General features: G+C 45.3%; 1 long non-coding RNA gene across 1 annotated transcript in view; it reads right to left on the bottom strand.

Annotated features, from left to right (window-relative positions):
• The window catches only part of LOC138844413 (uncharacterized), a 153,351-nt gene extending 143,128 nt beyond the window's left edge, over positions 1-10,223 (bottom strand). Inside the window, exon 1 of the long non-coding RNA XR_011380206.1 lies at positions 9,788-10,223. This is a non-coding gene — a long non-coding RNA (uncharacterized lncRNA). The remainder of the gene's footprint in view (positions 1-9,787) is intronic.
• Between the last annotated feature and the right edge of the window lie 6,949 nt (positions 10,224-17,172).

Here is a 17,172-nt window from a genome sequence, read left to right as displayed (position 1 = left end):
CAAGGTAGAGTCCTCATACTGTGGTTTGAATATGGTTTATCCTCCAAAATTCCTAAGACAGAAGCTTGGTCCTACATGTAATGACATTGAGAGGTGATGTAGAAACTAGCGGAAGGTGGTTAGGTCATAGGGATACCAATCTTGGAAGGAATTAATGTCCTTATCATGGAGTGGGTTAGGTCTTGCAGGACCAGATTAATTACTGTAAAACAGAGACTTGTGACAGAGTGAGGCTTCTCCACGCGCTTGGTCTCTTCCAAAAAGCCCACTGCTTCTCCTGCATGCTCTCCTGCCATGCGATGCCATCTGCACAAAGCCCACAACAGAGGCTGTTGCTGGACCTCTAAGACTGTGAGCAGTGCTCAGCCTCAGGGATTCTGTTATAACAACACAAAGCAGAGTAAGACATCTCCTTTCCAGTTGTACCCCTCCCTCCATAAATAACCCAACAGAATCACCAGGGAATTCTAAAGGTGCCACTGACACAGACTGAAGACAATTGCTCCTGATGAGAGAACTAGGATCCAAATAGGGATTATTAACCAAATTCACATAGTAAATGCGATAGTAGCTCAAGGCGAGAATCCAGAACAAGATCCCAGACTATGTGCAGAAGCTGCCAAGGACCCTGGGATCAGCACAACACCCAGGATTGGCTCCTTCACTAACGCTGGGTCAGTGACCTCTCATCTTCCTTGTGGTGCCAGGCTGTTCACCTTCCCAGAAGGTCAGGCTGCTCTCTACCCTCTCTCCCCTTCAACAAATCCAAGCATATACTTTTTTACTCTCCTGGGAAGCCCAACTTAAGGAGCTCCTGCCAAAACCAAAAAGAAAGTAAAGCCACACATGTCATCTTGAACATAACGCCTTCCCATTAGTCACCCACCATCAGCTCTCATGTTATGAACAGACTATCTGTATATCCAAAGAGCATATGTAATATATGTAAGGTATGAAGTGCAATAAAACAAATTCTCCGAAACCCTAAGAAACAGCGTTTCCAAAAGAAACTTCCATGTGCTCCCTTCCCAGAGCAATTCTTGGGTTCCCCACCCCTTTTCCATGACTACTACAATCTTGGTTCTTCATCCTTCTTTTGTATTTATGTGTAGATTTGCCACACAAAGCTATATACAAAGCCTATTATTTGGTTTTGCTTGATTTTGAGCTTGAAAGAGTGACACTGTACTGTGGTTACTCTTTTGTGTCATCTTGTACACTCACATTTCTGACATCCGTCCATGGTGATGCCTGCAGCAGTAACTGACTTGTTAGTCCTTGCTGTCAGGTATTCCACATAATGGGATTACTTAGACTAGGCATTGCTGTAGATGCTGGGATGCAGCCGTGGCTGAAACAGGTATCATCTCGTTCCTCGCAGTGCTTAAAATCCATGGTCAGTATACAATGCACAACTGTTTCATCCTCTTCCCTGTCACCACACATTTGGGCTTCGTGTTCCTCCCCCCAGCATTTGTGCTCTTTTGAGCGGTGCTGCCCCAGATGTATTGTAGAGTCTTCTGTGCTCGTGCGTTGAAGTTTCTCTAGGGCAGTAGCTCTCCACACTGAGGGACCATTAGAATCACCTGGGGAGCTAATCGATCACAGTTACTAATGATAACAGATTAAGAGCTTAGAACCCTCAAGATGCAACTTACAACACAGCCGCTACGTGAAAATTACCTCGGGAGCTCAGATACTTTCTAGCTTCACTGGAGGCTAATAACTTTTCAAGACTTCAGAAAGCTAATTATTAATCATTTTACCCCTACGAAAATGAAAGGCAGCCTGGTGTAGTAAAAAGAAGATGGGCTTAGAAATCAGAAGAACTCATTTAGCGTCCTGACACTGAGCAAATAAATAAACTACCCTTTCTGAGCTACACTCTGCAGGTCTATGAAATGAGAATGTGTATAGCTTGTAGTTTATGGTAATAACTGGAGAACACCTTGTCAGTGACTGTTGCTGTTCACTGTGCTTATTGCATGCCAGGCATGATCCTCAAGCCTCCTGCATCATCATTCCTGGATCTTATAGGAAAATTGGTATCTCCACAGTAGAAAGTTAACTGACATGCATAAGTTCCCACAACCGGGTGGGGGGTGGACATCTGTCTGATTCTGAACTTTGTTTTACTAATTCCTAGAAATGTGGCTAAAGCAAGTTCCTTAACTGTCCGAGCCTGAGTTCCCTCCTCTGTGAATTGTACATATACACAGTAACCAGAACATTGCAGTGCTGCAAATATTAAATGACATAATGCATAGCCAGCATTCAGCACAGAGCCCGAAACCTACTAAGAGTTTAAAAACTTATACCTCTTGCAACCAATATTACCACTGACTGCTTTTGTTTCCTTTTTTTAATTCCTTATCTCATGAAGGACATTGCCATCTACCCAGTTAGTTATTTAATGACCAAAGTCATTTAAATAATTATTTTTAAAAGATCTGTTTATTTATTTTAAAAGTCAGGATAGGAGCTGGCACATGGCACAGCAGGTAAAATGGCCACCTGCATCCCATATGGGCACCAGTTCGAATCCAGCTGCTCCTCTTCCGATCCAGCTCTTTTCTATGGCCTGGGACAGCAGTGGAAGATGGCCTAGGTCCTTGGGCCCCTGCACCCACGTGGGGGACCCAGAAGAAGCTCTTGGCTCCTGGCTTCAGATTGGTGCAGCTCTGCCTGTTGTGGCCATTTGGAAAGTAAAACAGTGGATGGAAGACCTCTCTCTCTCTCTCTTCTGCCTCTGCTTCTCTCTGTGTAACTCTGACTTTCAAATAAATAAATAAATCTTTTTTTTAAAAAAAAAAAAAGGGTAACACAAAGAGAGGGAGAGACAGAAAGAAAGGAATGAGAGAGAGAGAGAGAGAGAGAGAGATCAATCTTTCATCCACTGGTTTATGCCTCAGATGGGTGCAAAGGCCAGGGCTGGGCAAGACTGAAGCCAGGATCCAGGAGCTGCTTCTGGGTCTCCCACATGGTGGCAAGGGCCCAAGCACTTGGGCCATCTTCTGCTGCTTTTCCCAGGCTATTAGCAAGGAGCCAGATTGAAAGTGGAGCAGCTGGGACATGAACCAGCACCCATATGTCATGCTGGTGTCAAAGGCAGCAGCTTTACCCACTACACCACAATACTGATACCATAAACAATCTTTGATAATGCCCCATTCTCAACCTCTATATCCATTCACCATGGCCCTCATATCACTGCCACTCCACCACCTTGGGTGAGATGACTGTTGCTTCTAACCTGTGTTATGTCAATAACCTCCCTACCGCTCCCTCTGCCTGCCTCCCCCAGGCCTCTCATAAGTACTTAAAAACACCAAAAACAAATAAAAACCTTATCTTACATAAAAAAGCCATTCTATTGAAATAGTAATTATTATCATTATCATTCCCACTGTGCTAAGTTCTCTACATACCTCTCTAAGCCTCACAGCCTAGGCTACGATCCTACAGGACCTACCTTGAAGGACAAACGCTTTTCATATCGCTCCGCTTGATCCAGGACCCAAACAGTTCATATGATTCACAAGAAAATCCCAGCCCTGGCCCTACAGTGACCAAATTTGGGAAAGAAGTCAATCCCCAACTCCAAAAACACTTTTCCTCCCCAAAGTTACAGACCCAGAACCAAATACTTAGTGCTGCCAAAGACACAGCAGAGACCGAGCGGCAGCTGAGAGAAGGAGAGGAGGTGAGAAACGTGTGGCTCTAAGCCTTGGTAGGATGCCAACCATTGAGTGCCGGCTGTCCAGAACACATGACCTAGGACCTTCAACTCTATTAGGAGAAACTGTCCTTCAGTTAATAAGTCAGGGCATTTTGTTAACCATATTTGGTGAAAAAAAAAAATCCCACTAGATAAACTGTATCTTCTCTCAAATGAAAGAATAATGGCAAAGTGGAGAAACGTCTCTCTTTTACATCCAACTCTTCCAAGCCTCCTAAAACCCATTTCCTTTTTAGCTCCTTCCTGTGCCTCCATGGGCTCCGTCTAGCAGTGCTGCTCCACTCCTACACTATCCCCGCAGAGAAAATATCCGTGTCCCTCCCTCAGGGCTGCTCAGAAATTGCGGGGCTGACTTTTGGGAAGCTTTCTCTTCAACCTCACATTTGTTTCACTTGCAGAATCCTCAGCAAATTCCTAAAACTGAACCTGTTGACTTCTGAGCCCCTGGCAGCCTTGTGATGACCAACGTCTGGCCACAGGCTCTCCAAGACAGTCTTCTCTAAGCTTCTGCACACTCCCGACAAAGCAGCAGTTCCACAAGTTTGGCCTTCTGTAGTAGGAAGGCATGCCTCTGAGCTTCCCTTCCAGGTCCTGCCTCTTCATCCAGTTCAGGAAGGCCAAGTGTACTCCATGACAGATTTCATCTCGTCAATTGGTCCCCTTTGTCCCCAACACAAGTAATACCAGTGCTGTGTGTTGGAACTCAATGTCTCTTCTCCTTGTACTGTCCCTTGTTTTCTTAACATGCTCTTCTAGTGAGTCTCATTAGGTCTCCCATAGGGAGAGAACACCATTGAGTCCATGAACTCTGAGACTACCAGTAAACTTCTTTAAAAAAAAAAAATCTGAATGAAAGATCTCTGTGAGTGAGATCCCAGTGGAAAGAATGGGGCCATCAAAGAAGGAGGTACCTTTCTCTGAAGGGAAGAGAGAACTTCCACTTTGACTATGACCTGTCGGAATAAGATCAAAGTCAGCACACTCAAAAGGCTTCCACAGCCTTGGCAACTCATGACTAGAGCCTAGGGAGATTACTGATGCCATAAACAAGAGTATCAAGTTGTTAAGTCAACAACAGGAGTCACTGTGTACTTACTTCTCATGTGGAACCTGTCTTTAATGTGTTGTCCAATGTGAAGTAATGCTATAACTAGTACTGAAACAGTATTTTACACTTTGTGTTTCTGTGGGTGCAAACTGATGAAATCTTTACTTAATATATACTAAATTGATTTTCTGTATATAAAAAGAATTGAAAATGAATCTTGATGTGAATGGAATGGGAGAGAGAGCGGGAGATGGGAGGGGTGTGAGTGGGAGGGAAATTTTGGGTGGGGGGAGCCATTGTAATCCATAAACTGTACTTTGGAAATTTATATTTACTAAATTAAAAAAAGATGCCAAAAAATATGTTTATTTATTTGAAAGTCAGAGCTACACACAAAGAGAAGGAGAGGCAAAGAGAGAGAGGGGTCCTCCATCCGCTGGTTCACTCCCCAACTGGCCACAACTGTTGGAGCTGTGTCAATCTGAAGCCAGGAGCCAGGAGCTTCCTCCAGGTCCTCCCACAGGGGTCCAAGGACCTAGACCATCTTCCATCGCTTTCCTAGGCCACAGCAGACAGCTGGATCAGAAATGGAGCAGCTGGGGCTCAAACCATTGCCCACGTGAGATGCCAGCACTGCAGGCGCTGGCTTCACCCGCCACACCACAGTGCTGGCCCCAGTAAATTTCTTTGTTTAAACAAATCCTATTGTCTTTGCTTTTCTTAATGGAATTGTAACAACCAGGATGTAAGTTCCCATCAGATCAACATATAACCTAGACTCAGACTCCATATATCAACATCCAAGTTGGTTCCCTATTAATATGTCTCCTCTTCGAGGTGCCATGCTTACCACTAATCCAAAACATCTCTTGGGTGTGTGACCCCACCATCACAATGCCATGTTTTGAATATTTGTGATCCTCCAAAGACTCCTATGTTGGAACTGAAACCCCAACATGGTAGTGTTAAGAGGTGGGGCCTTGGATGGCTATTATGGCCCACATCCAATACCAGAGAGCTTGCTTCAGACTCAGCTTCCAGTCCAACTTTCCTGGGAAAGCAGCAGATGATAAGCCAAGTATTTGGGCCCTTGTTACAAAGAGATCCAGATGGAGATCCAGGTCCTTGGCTTCAGCCTGGCTAAGCCCAAGCTGTTGCAGGCATTTGGGGAGTGAACCAGCAAATGGAAGATTGATCTCTCCCTCTGCACCATTCTGAAACGGGTAAATAAATAAATCTGTTTAAAAAAAAAAAGAGCTGGGGCCGGCGCCACGGCTCACTAGGCTAATCCTCTGCCTAGCGGCGCCGGCACACCGGGTTCTAGGCCGGGTCGGGGCTCCGGATTCTGTCCCGGTTGCCCCTCTTCCAGGCCAGCTCTCTGCTGTGGCCAGGGAGTGCAGTGGAGGATGGCCCAGGTGCTTGGGCCCTGCACCCCCTGGGAGACCAGGAAAAAGCACCTGGCTCCTGGCTCCTGCCATCGGATCAGCGCGGTGCGCCGGTCGCAGCGCGCCGGCCATTGGAGGGTGAACCAACGGCAAAAGGAAGACCTTTCTCTCTGTCTCTCTCTCACTGTCCACTCTGCCTGTCAAAAAAAAAAAAAAAAAAAAAAAAAAAAAAGAGCTGGGTGGTTGGGGGGGGGGGGTTTGTGTGGCTTTGTGGCATAGCAAGTAAAGCAACCACCTGCAATATTAGCATCCCGTATGGGCAACAGTTCATGTCCAGGCTGCTCCACTTCCAATACAGCCCCCTGCTAATGGCTTGGGAAAGCAGCAGCAGATGGCCCAATTATTTGGGCCCCTACATGGGAGACCTAGAAGAAGTTCCTGGCTCCTGGCTTCAGCTAGGCCCAGCCCCAACTGTTGTGGCCATTTAGGGAGTGAACCAGCAGATGGAAGATCTCTCCCTCTGTCTCTCCTCTCTCTGTAACTCTATCAAATAAATAAATCTTTTTTTTTTTTTTTTTGGACAGATTTAGGGAAAGAGAGAGACACAGAGAGAAAGGTCTTCCTTTCCATTGGTTCACCCCCCAAATGGCCACTTTGGCTGGCATGCTGTGCCGATCCGAAGCCAGGAGCCAGGTGCCTCCTCCTGGTCTCCCATGCGGGTGCAGGGCCCAAGCACTTGGGCCATCCTCCACTGCCTTCCTGGGCCACAGCAGAGAGCTGGACTGGAAGAGGAGCAATGGGGACAGAACCGGCACCCCAACCAGGGCTAGAACCCGGGGTGCCAGCGCCACAGGCAGAGGATTAGCCAAGTGAGTCACGGCACTGGCCAAATTAATAAATCTTAAAAAAAAAAAAAAAAAAAAAAAAAAAGAGGTGGTACCTGAAAGGGACTTTTCTCTCATGAGTGAGATTAGTCACATCATAAAAGGGCTTGAGAAAATTAGGCCCCTTTTGCCTTCTACTCTCTGTCCTCTAAGATGAAAGCAGTGGCTGATCAGAAGGCGCCAGCAACAAACCAGCTTCCTGGAAGCCAAGACCAGGCTTTCATTAGACGCCAGACCTGAAAGCACCTTGCTCTTGGACTTCCGAACCTCCAGAACTGAGAGAAATAAATCTCTGCTCTTATCAACGATCCAATCTCAGCTATTTTGTTACAGCAGCACAAAAGGCCTAAGACACACCATACCACCTTGCAATTCACTTGGGAATCCCCTGAGGATTTTTCACGTTTCTTCCTGGTCTTCCTGCCTCAATCAGTCCGAGCATCTGTAGTCAGTTAGTGTAGCTGTCAAAATTCCTGGGTCAGAGGGACAGGTGTACTCTGTAACTTTTAGGGGGTACTTATTAGTGCTTTTCTCGACACGGGTGCTGCTGGTTGCAGTCATTCATTCTAGTAAACTCTAAGATCCTGCTTTCCTCCTCCAGTCACGGTGAGCTCCAGTCACTGTTTTTGATCTAATAATAACTAAAATAACTCTTAGCTCCATCTTTCCAGTAGCTGAGGACAAAACTCTCAGTTCATTCCTGACTCTTTTCTTTCTCTCACAAACTACAATAAGTGTCCTAATGGCTCTACCTTTAAAGCAGTCCCAGACACTGACTAAGCTCCACTGCCACTGTCTGGTCTGAGCCACTTCAGTCCTCTCCTGGAATCCCACAGCAATGGCCAGACGCCCTCAGCCACCGCCAGTGCCCTGCAGAGTGGCTAGAGAAACCCCGTAATGACCTGAGCCAGTTGATGCCACTACTGTGTTCACAAACCCTTCACTGCATCCCATGTCACTCAAACAGCAAAGTCCTTACAACAATCTTGACAAAGCTCCACCACATGGCCCTTATTACATCTCGAAAGCTATCTCCTGCTATTCCCCCGCTGCTGCCTCTGCCACCACTTCCCTGGCCTTCTTGCTCTTCATCAAACATACCAGACACACTGCTGCCTCGGGGCTTTGCATATGCAGTTCCTTTGACTCCTAATGCTATTCCCCTTAATTCACTTATTCACTACCTCACTTCAATCAAGTCTTAGATAAAACCTCTCCGTAAGACCCAACTTGACCACAGTCACCCCATCCCACCTAGCAATGGTGAATCCCCTCTACCTTGACATCATTTCTGTAACTCATCATTTTCTAATATACTGTATTATGTTTCTAAATTATGTTTGTTGTCTGCTTTAAGTGCTAAGATATAACATCTACAGAGATAAAAATGTTTTTAAATATTTATACTATATAATACATGGCCTTTTCACTTTTTTAAATTTTAAATTAAATTAATTTATTATTTATTTATTATTTATTTTCTTTATTTGAAAGGCAGAGTGATGGATTAAGTTTACATTTGCTGGTTCACTCCCCAAATGTCTGCAATGGCTGGGGATAGTCCAAGCCAATGCCAAGTGTCCAGAACTTAAAACAGGTCTTCCACATGGGTGGCAGGGACACAAATAACTGAGCCATTGCTGACTGTCTCCCAAGGGGCACATCAGTGGGAAGCTAGAATCCTAAGTAGAGCTGGGACTCGAATCCAGGCACTCTTGATGCGGGATGTGGATGTCCCACATAGTGTCTTAACTACTGTGCCAGATACCCACCCTACAGATAGACTCTTCATGTTTTCTATTCACAATGTGTATTTCTACTTCCCAAGATCAGTGCCTGGCATAGGAAAAGCACTCAGACATGCGATGCATGGTTTCTGAATGAATCTCTCCCTGTTTTTAGTACTTCCTTTCAGAACAGGTAGATCTGAATGAAATTTAACGTTGTATATATCTTTCCCTAGCCTTGAATACATTATCATTCTTTTCTCATATCTGTTTGGTGTGCCTAGGATTACCTCAGCTTTCATCTAAGGGAACTCTCTCTTCCTACAGTCTGTTTTCCCTGGTTTTCATTCCTCTAGTACTCCTAGTCTACAGTAAGACTGAAGTATATTTTGCAAACCACTCCAGGCCCTGCTTGACTTCCTGAGCAAACCTGATTCTGAGACACAGATACAGGTCAGATGTAGACCTCTTCAGCTGCCCCTCCTGGCCTTCCAGTGTGCAAAAAGTCCACTGAATTTTGTTTTTCTACTGCAACACAAGTTGACGCAGCATCTTTTCTCTATATTAAGGGTTCCTCTTTCTCTTGTGATTTCTAAATAAAATCTACCACCTCTTTATAGGTAAAGCCCGTGTTTGAGTGCTGGGAGTCTAAACAAAAGGCCAGAGCTTGCACAGTCAACAACCAAGAGCCAAAATGAGACCACAGAGAGGACATGGTCCTTAGGAACACAAGGCCAAAAAAAACAAAAGATTTAGCCTCACAATAGCTTTCCCTCCCGGCAGCATGAAGATCACCACTTATCTGGGGGACCATTATCTGGGGCACTCAATTTTTTCCACTGCTCACAAGCTACTGAAAGCCCGTGATTAGGAGGTGGTGGGAACCTGGACACCTTCCAGCAGTTCTAAGTCATCCATGAAGATCTGGTTGAATTACAGAGACGTTTGTTCCAAGAAGGAAAAGAGGTCAAGCCAGGTGTGCCCCGGTTCTCCCCAGAACTCACCACCAGGTGGGTCTCTCCTTCTGTGGGGAGGAACAGGTGTAGGAGCAGCAGAAGCCCGGTGGAATGGTCCACGGGTACCTCTCCACCTGGAAGAAATATCAGGAGTGTTTTCACCTATCTCATACGAAAGTAAAGGGGCAAACAACTGATTCATTAGCTTCACACTCAACTGCTGAATGTCACTCTACTCCTATTTCATTTTTCATTCTTCACTTGAATAATTTCTTTTTCTTAACTATTGTCATTTTAAAACAGAACCATTCAGCTCCCCACCCAGGAGACAGCAGCTTGAGACATCGCCCCATGCCAGCAAAGAGTACCTCGTCGCCCCATGTCAGCAGGAAGTAGCTCTAAAGACAGATCATTGTCCCACTACCCCTCCTGGACTTTTTGAACTAATGTAATCCCATACAACTCCTGCTTTATAAAAAACAAAAGGGGGCAATGTTAGTAAAATGGCTCAGTCTTATCTATGGCGCAATCTACACCCTGACACCATCCTGGGCTCTAGCCCCCCTGCTGCCATTGCTGGAAACCAGGTGGCCACATGGCCCAACCACTGGTGTCAGCCCCACCCCCATCCTAATGGGATCCGCTGCTCCTACTTCCCTGCCCACCCATCCCCCCTCTGCAAAGTTTTAAAAGGACCTGTTCCTGAACATGTGGCTCGCTCTCTCTTTTTCTTTGTCTCCTGATCTCTCTATCTCTTGATCTCTCTCTTAATGCTCTCTTCTCCCTCTTTTCCTTCTCTGCCCCTTCCCTCCAGTCTGTAGGGTTTCCCCCAATAAACTCTTTCCCTTAAAAAAAAAAAAATAGAACCATTAGCAACATGATGGCCAACTTGCTCTCCATCCATTCTTCTTGTCCCTTTCTGGATCTGACCAAGTTAAATACCTTGTTCTGTCAATAGAACGGAAGGCGCCCACCAATGTCCTCAGGTCCTTAAGTCTCTGAATTTAATCATAAATGCTCTGGAAACTCCCTCCCTCTTCCTCAGCAGCTACCCCTTCCCTGTGGTCTGTCCATCTGCCCTTTCTTCTCAGGGATCCTCACCTGAGCCTTTGGTGCTTCTGTCTCTTTTCCCTTTATTGCATTGCTTGAAGCAATTCCACTCCATCCCTACTCACCTCTATCCTTATGCCTCCCAAACCTCTACTTGGCCAAAATTGGCCCTCCACTTGGACACTGGCATCTCGACCTTAACAGGAGCAAATTTCACCCATTATCATCCCCAAACCTGTTCTTTATCTTGGATTCCCAGTATCCAAAGCCAGAAGCCTGACTTCACCATATGCAGTATCAGGCCTGAGTCGTCTAAAAGTTCCAAATCCATTGTCTTCTCTTAATTTGAGAGGCTGAGAAACTGAGGGAGACGGGGAAGGAGAGGGGAGGGAGGGAGGGAGAGAGGGAGGAGAGACAGAGAGAGGGAGAGAGATAGAGCTCCCATCCTCTGGTTCACTCTCCAAATGCTCACAATAACCAGAGCTGGGTCAGGCTGTAGCCAGGAGCCTGGAACTCAAGCCAGATTTCCCCAAACAGGTGGCAGGTATCCAAGTACTGGAACGATCACCTGCTACCTCCAACAGTGTGTATCAGCAGAAGCAGAGCTGAGACTTGAACCCAGGCACTCTGGTATGGGAAGCAGGCATCCCAAGCAGCATCTTGACCACTGCTCCAAATGATTGTCCCTATAGCCTCCTCTTTATCCCTGCTGTCAGTATCTTAATCTGGGTCCCTGATCTTTCCCCTCAGAATTGTTGCAACAGCCTTTTAACTGATCACCTTTTTTCTCTAGTCTTGACAATTTTACATCTATGTTCCTGCTGCCAACAAAGTTATTAAAGATCTAAATCGGATTATGTCACCTCTGTGTAAAAATCCTCTGGCTCCCCAGCATCCAGAGAGTAAAGGCCGAGGCCATTAGAAGGGCATTTAAGGTCTATCCTGATGTGATCCCTGCCCCCCTTTTCACCATTAGTTGCCACCTAGCCCCACCTCAGAATCTATCTTTCAGCAATTTATAGCTGCTTATAGTTCCCTAAGTACACATAACCAGGAAGGATTTGCTTTATGATGCATTGGAGAAATACCACATTTCTTTATTTTTCTAGTTCAAATTAAAACTGCCTTAGCCTTTCTTTACCAGAGTTGGTGAGTAATCAAATCCCAGGGAATGCAGTTTTGGCCAGTGGTCACCTCCCTTCACTGACTTTTAGAAGAACCCCAGGCCTCACAGTGGGAAGAAACCTCACCCTCACTCCTAGTCCACATGGCTGCCTTTACTGTGATTTTGTCTTCTTAGTGCTTCTGTCAACGCTCTCCATCGGCTACGGGAGGGAATAGTAATAGAAATACTGGCACATCCTTATAGAGCCTGACCCTGCACTAGCCAGTGTTCAAAAAATGTTGCATTTATTAATGTACCTATTCCTCATAGCAATCTTGTAAGGTAGAGAGTTGAAGGGTAACAGAATATGCCTCCCCCAAATATGCCACGTTAAATTATTCTGAGCTAAAGACAACTGAGAAGTGTGGGGAGCAACTCGGACTATACTGTTACTGGAATTAAGACTTATTCTATACATCTGCTCTCCCACAATATGGCGCTGGGAGAGGAGCAAACAGCTTCTACCCAGCTGCCTCTCACCAACTTGACAAGCTGCAGGACCTGCTCCTGATTGGAGGAGAGCAGCGTACTCGGCGTGTGGGTAGCAGAGTTGGGATTGGTGGAAGAGGACTACAAAGGAGGAGAGAGACAACATGCACCAGGGAACATCTATCTGAAGGAACACCTGTGCAGCCCCCGAGAGAGCCGGCCGGCGGTGTGCCGCTCCCCCGCGGAAGTGGGGAATGTGGCAGGGGGAACCGCCCTTCCATGGAGGTGGAAGGGACGGTAGCCAACCCGGGAAGAACCAGCAGCAAACCCGGGAAGGGCCGAGCAGATGAAAGAACAGCGCAGGGTCCTGTGTCATTCCTCCACGAAGACGGGGAGCGACAAGAAGGAGATACAAAACAAAACAAAACAAACAAACAAAAAAAAACTACCCTCCCCTATTAGCCTAAAAGCAAGACATATATTTAGAGGTGTCCCTCCTCACATTTCTATCAGGGAGGACAAAAATCAATTATGAGATCCAGAAGATCTTAGACTCACAATGTGGAGGTGGCACCAGAAGGATTAGCATAACAAACTTGACTAACTAGCCTTTATCTACCATTGGTGTCCCAAACATTTGCCTTCCTACAATTTTTGCTCCTAGAGACTCAAGGTCTTCCTTTGTCTTGTGACTTTAAAAATGCATTGTTCTGTGTTAGGGAACAAAAAGCTGGCTCTCATTCCTGAGTGTTCTCTCAGATGCAATGCCCACGTTAATAAATGTATTTGTTTTTCCTCTTGTTAGTCTGTCTTTTGTTACAGGGGCTCTAGCTGAGAACTTTGAAAGGCAGAGGGCAAATCACTTTTCTCCCCCTATATTCAATCTGTACCTGCTGCATGTTGAAGTTGGGGAAGCTGAGGCACAGAAATTAAGTGACTTGCCCAGGATGGGTAGGTGGGACTCATCAGCCCAAGACCAGAGTTCTTGATCTTCACCACCACCCTCTACAGTCTCTCACAGAGCTGCTCTCCATGTTCCTCAGGACTGGCCACAGAGGAGCTCAGCCATTGCTCCTCGGACAACTAGGAGTGCCAGCATGGTGGCTTCATATCCTGTACTTAAGGAAATCCTCACACTCCTCTCTCAAACACTAAGAAGCTACCTAACCTGTCTTAGTCACTTCTCTCTTCATTTCAAGGTATGAAAGTTATTCTCCCTCCCCTGGAAAAAACTCGAGATGAATCTCTGAAGGCTCCACCCTCCATCCCATTGACTATGAGGCATCTGTGTCTCTGCTGGCTCTTTATCTTGGAAGGTGAGCCTCTCTAGTCCCCTTGTATTCTTTAACACACAAAGCAAGTTTGTACTTTAGAATGTTTACACATAGCTGTTCCCTCTATCTGGAACTCTTCCCCCAAGACAGATCTTAAACCACAAATCCTGCTGGGCTATGCAAGACTACTTGGGGCATAGGATGGTGGGCAGGGAATTCTTGCTTTGATACTTTGAATCTACTGTATCACCAAGAGTAAAACAGAAATGAACAATACAATAGCTTACACTGCTCCACAAATCTTGCTGTTTCCTTCATCTAGGAAGAAAGCCTATAAAACTCTTGTTCTTCATTTAAAATAGAGCTCCTCAAAAAAGCCCTTCCCACCTGCCTTTCGTTTTTGGGGTCTGCTTCTGTACCTTGGATGTATTTCTGTCACATGCTTGCTGAAACACATTGCAATGCTCTTAGTATATTTTTTAATACTTGTCTTTTCCATAAAATTGAGCACACTGGGGTTAGGAACTGGCTTTTACATAACTTTGTATCTTCTCTAACCAGATCCCTAAAATAATAAATATGCCACATTACGTGATATCGGAATGAATTAACACAAGCATAACATTCCAACTATCATGATCCTGACACCTCTCTACCTTCACTGCCAACCTCCTGGGGTGGGAGCTATGGTCATTCTGCTCCTGGATTAGTGCCATGATCTTCTTGCCTGCCACAATGCTTCCATCCCTGTCCCCTTACATTTATTTTTCAATCCAACAGCACAGAAAATCCTCTTAAAATACTATCACTCAAAACCTTCCAACAGTTCTCACCTCATATGTTCTATACTCCTGTCTACGCTCATGGACTCTCACCTCCTATTATTCTAGACATCAACTTTGGCATCCTGTTGTTCCTCAAACATCTCAGGCATACCCCAACCCCAGGGCCAATATACTTCCTGTTCCTTCAACATGGAACGTTCTCCTCCATATATCCCCATGGTTTATTGCCTCACCTCCTTTGTTCAAATATCACTGTCAAGCCAGGGCCTTCCTTGATCGCTTTATTTAAAATGTCTTGCTTTGTTTTTCTTGATGGCATTTTTCCCACATTCTGCATAATGCAAAATAATATATGGGACACACTGCATATTTTTCATTTATTCAAATACCTTGATTATTTCCAGTCTCCTCAATATAGAATGGAAGTGTGAGGACCTGGCAAAGCTGGCGCTCAGGAAATCTATTGAGTGACCAAAAGGTCCAATGGCTAGTCTCATCACTGCCGCTACCTCAAACAGTAATTCAACTGAACTGCATTCAGCAGCTTCAGCTCTGAAACAAGGTTGAGCTGGATTAACCTTAAGGATGAAATTTACAGTGGAGTATGAAAATATAACCGGCCGGCGCCACGGCTCACTAGGCTAATCCTCTGCCTTGTGGCGCCGGCACACCGGGTTCTAGTCCCGATAGGGGCGCCGGATTCTGTCCCGGTTACCCTCTTCCAGGCCAGCTCTCTGCTGTGGCCAAGGAGTGCAGTGGAGGATGGCCCAAGTGCTTGGGCCCTGCACCCCATGGGAGACCAGGATAAGTACCTGGCTCCTGCCATTGGATCAGCACGGCATGCCGGCCATAGTGGTCATTGGAGGGTGAACCAACGGCAAAGGAAGTCCTTTCTCTCTGTCTCTCTCTCTCACTGTCCACTCTGCCTGTCAAAAAAAAAAAAAAAAAAAAAAGAAAAAAGAAAGAAAAAGAAAATATAACCTATTTTCCCCTTCCCACTTTTTGTATTCCTTAAGGAAAACTGACAATCAGGATCACAATCTCAAAATATCTGTTGAATGCTATACATAAGAATTTGGCTTGGAAAAAAAGCTAATATTTCACTCCAGGGGCCGGTGCCATGGCTCACTTGGTTAATCCTCTGTCTGTGGCGCCGGCATCCCATATGGGCGCCAGTTCTAGTCCTGGTTGCTCCTCTTCCAGTCCAGCCCTCTGCTGTGGCCTGGGAAGGCAGTAGAGAATGGCCCAAGTGCTTGGGCCCCTGCACCCGCATGGGAGACCAGGAGGAAGCACCTGGTTCCTGGCTGCTGATTGGTGTAGCACTGGCTGTAGTGGCCATTTGCAGGGTGAACCAACAGAAGGAAGACCTTTTTCTCTGTCTCTCTTGTCTATAACTCTACCTGTCAAATAAATTTAAAAAAATACTTCACTCCAATAGTGACTTGAATTCTGATAAGGAGCCACACTCATACAACGTCATATAAAAACACACCATGCATAAATATACATACACACACTATGATCCCCTGACTTCGGAATCTTTCTCAAGTTTCTGCAAACATCTATTCACCCATATCCTCCAGGTGACCTCAACCTCAAGGGTATAAGGAATTGCACCACATCCAGAAATCTCACTGGATTCCCTGCCCCATGTCCACGCTTCATAGGAAAGGCCCTTCTACTTCCACTTCCCACTTAGTCCCAGGTGCCTCTGAGAGGTTGCATCTGTCCCGCTTCTCACACTTACTAATCTCCTGCCCCAAGTCCTTTGCTGATTCTCCTCATGGGCTTCACACTGGCCAGTGGCAAAGCTCCTCCAATTATGCAAATTTCCTACTGGGGACACCAATTTCTGCCTTTTACACATGCAGGGACCCCGCTAGACCCTGGGTGAGATATAATAATGAATAAGACATTATCCTTGCCCTCTAGGCGCTTACAGGCTAATAATACCCATAGAACTAATTAACTTCTATCGAAGAAAGAGAGAATGTCTGCAATTGTCCTATTTTTACTCACATTCGGGTTAGACAAAGCCACACCAAGAAGAAACCACTGCCAAATCAATATTTTTTAATTGGAAGTGTTTATGAAGCCCAAGAGAGTTTCCTAAATGTATTAATTGCTTCCCAAGGAAATATAAAATTCACAATTACTAAAACCATGAAAATTAATACAGTGACAGCTGTAAAAGATTGCTTTGTAAACTGTTGCTAAAAACATGAAAATAAACCAATTGACCTTTTAAAAAAGTTTAAAAAAAAGAAAGCAAGCTTTGAATGATCACCAGACTCTGCAAGAACTCTAAGAACTATCTGCCTTGAGACGAACCAACTTTACTTAGGACAGCGCTGCGATTCATTTAGAAGAGATTTCATCAGCTGTATCATTAGTTTTAGAAGTTATTTCAACAAAGAAGGAAGCTAAAAGGTTCGATGTGAATTACCCTTTCCTACTTCTTACGCCCACAGCATATTAGTTTAGGTAAAAACTTCTTAGTTTTGAATTTAGACTTTAAAAAGTAGTTTGAAGTGAAAATAGCAATTATCTGTATTCTAAAATCCTGTTTTCACTTAGAGTTGCCACTGAATTGCAAAGGACCACAGAATAACACACTGGTTCTCCATAAAATATCACACATACAAAGTTTTAAAAACCTGAGGGGCCAACACTATGGCTTAGCAGGTAAAGCCACCACCTGCAGAGCCAGCATCCTATATGGATGCAGGT

This window comes from Oryctolagus cuniculus, chromosome 11 (assembly GCF_964237555.1).
Source record: "Oryctolagus cuniculus chromosome 11, mOryCun1.1, whole genome shotgun sequence".
In the NCBI taxonomy this organism is placed as follows: Eukaryota; Metazoa; Chordata; class Mammalia; order Lagomorpha; family Leporidae; genus Oryctolagus; species Oryctolagus cuniculus.
The sequence above is the reverse complement of the archived record's forward strand: the minus strand, read 5'-3'. Positions and strand labels throughout refer to the sequence as shown.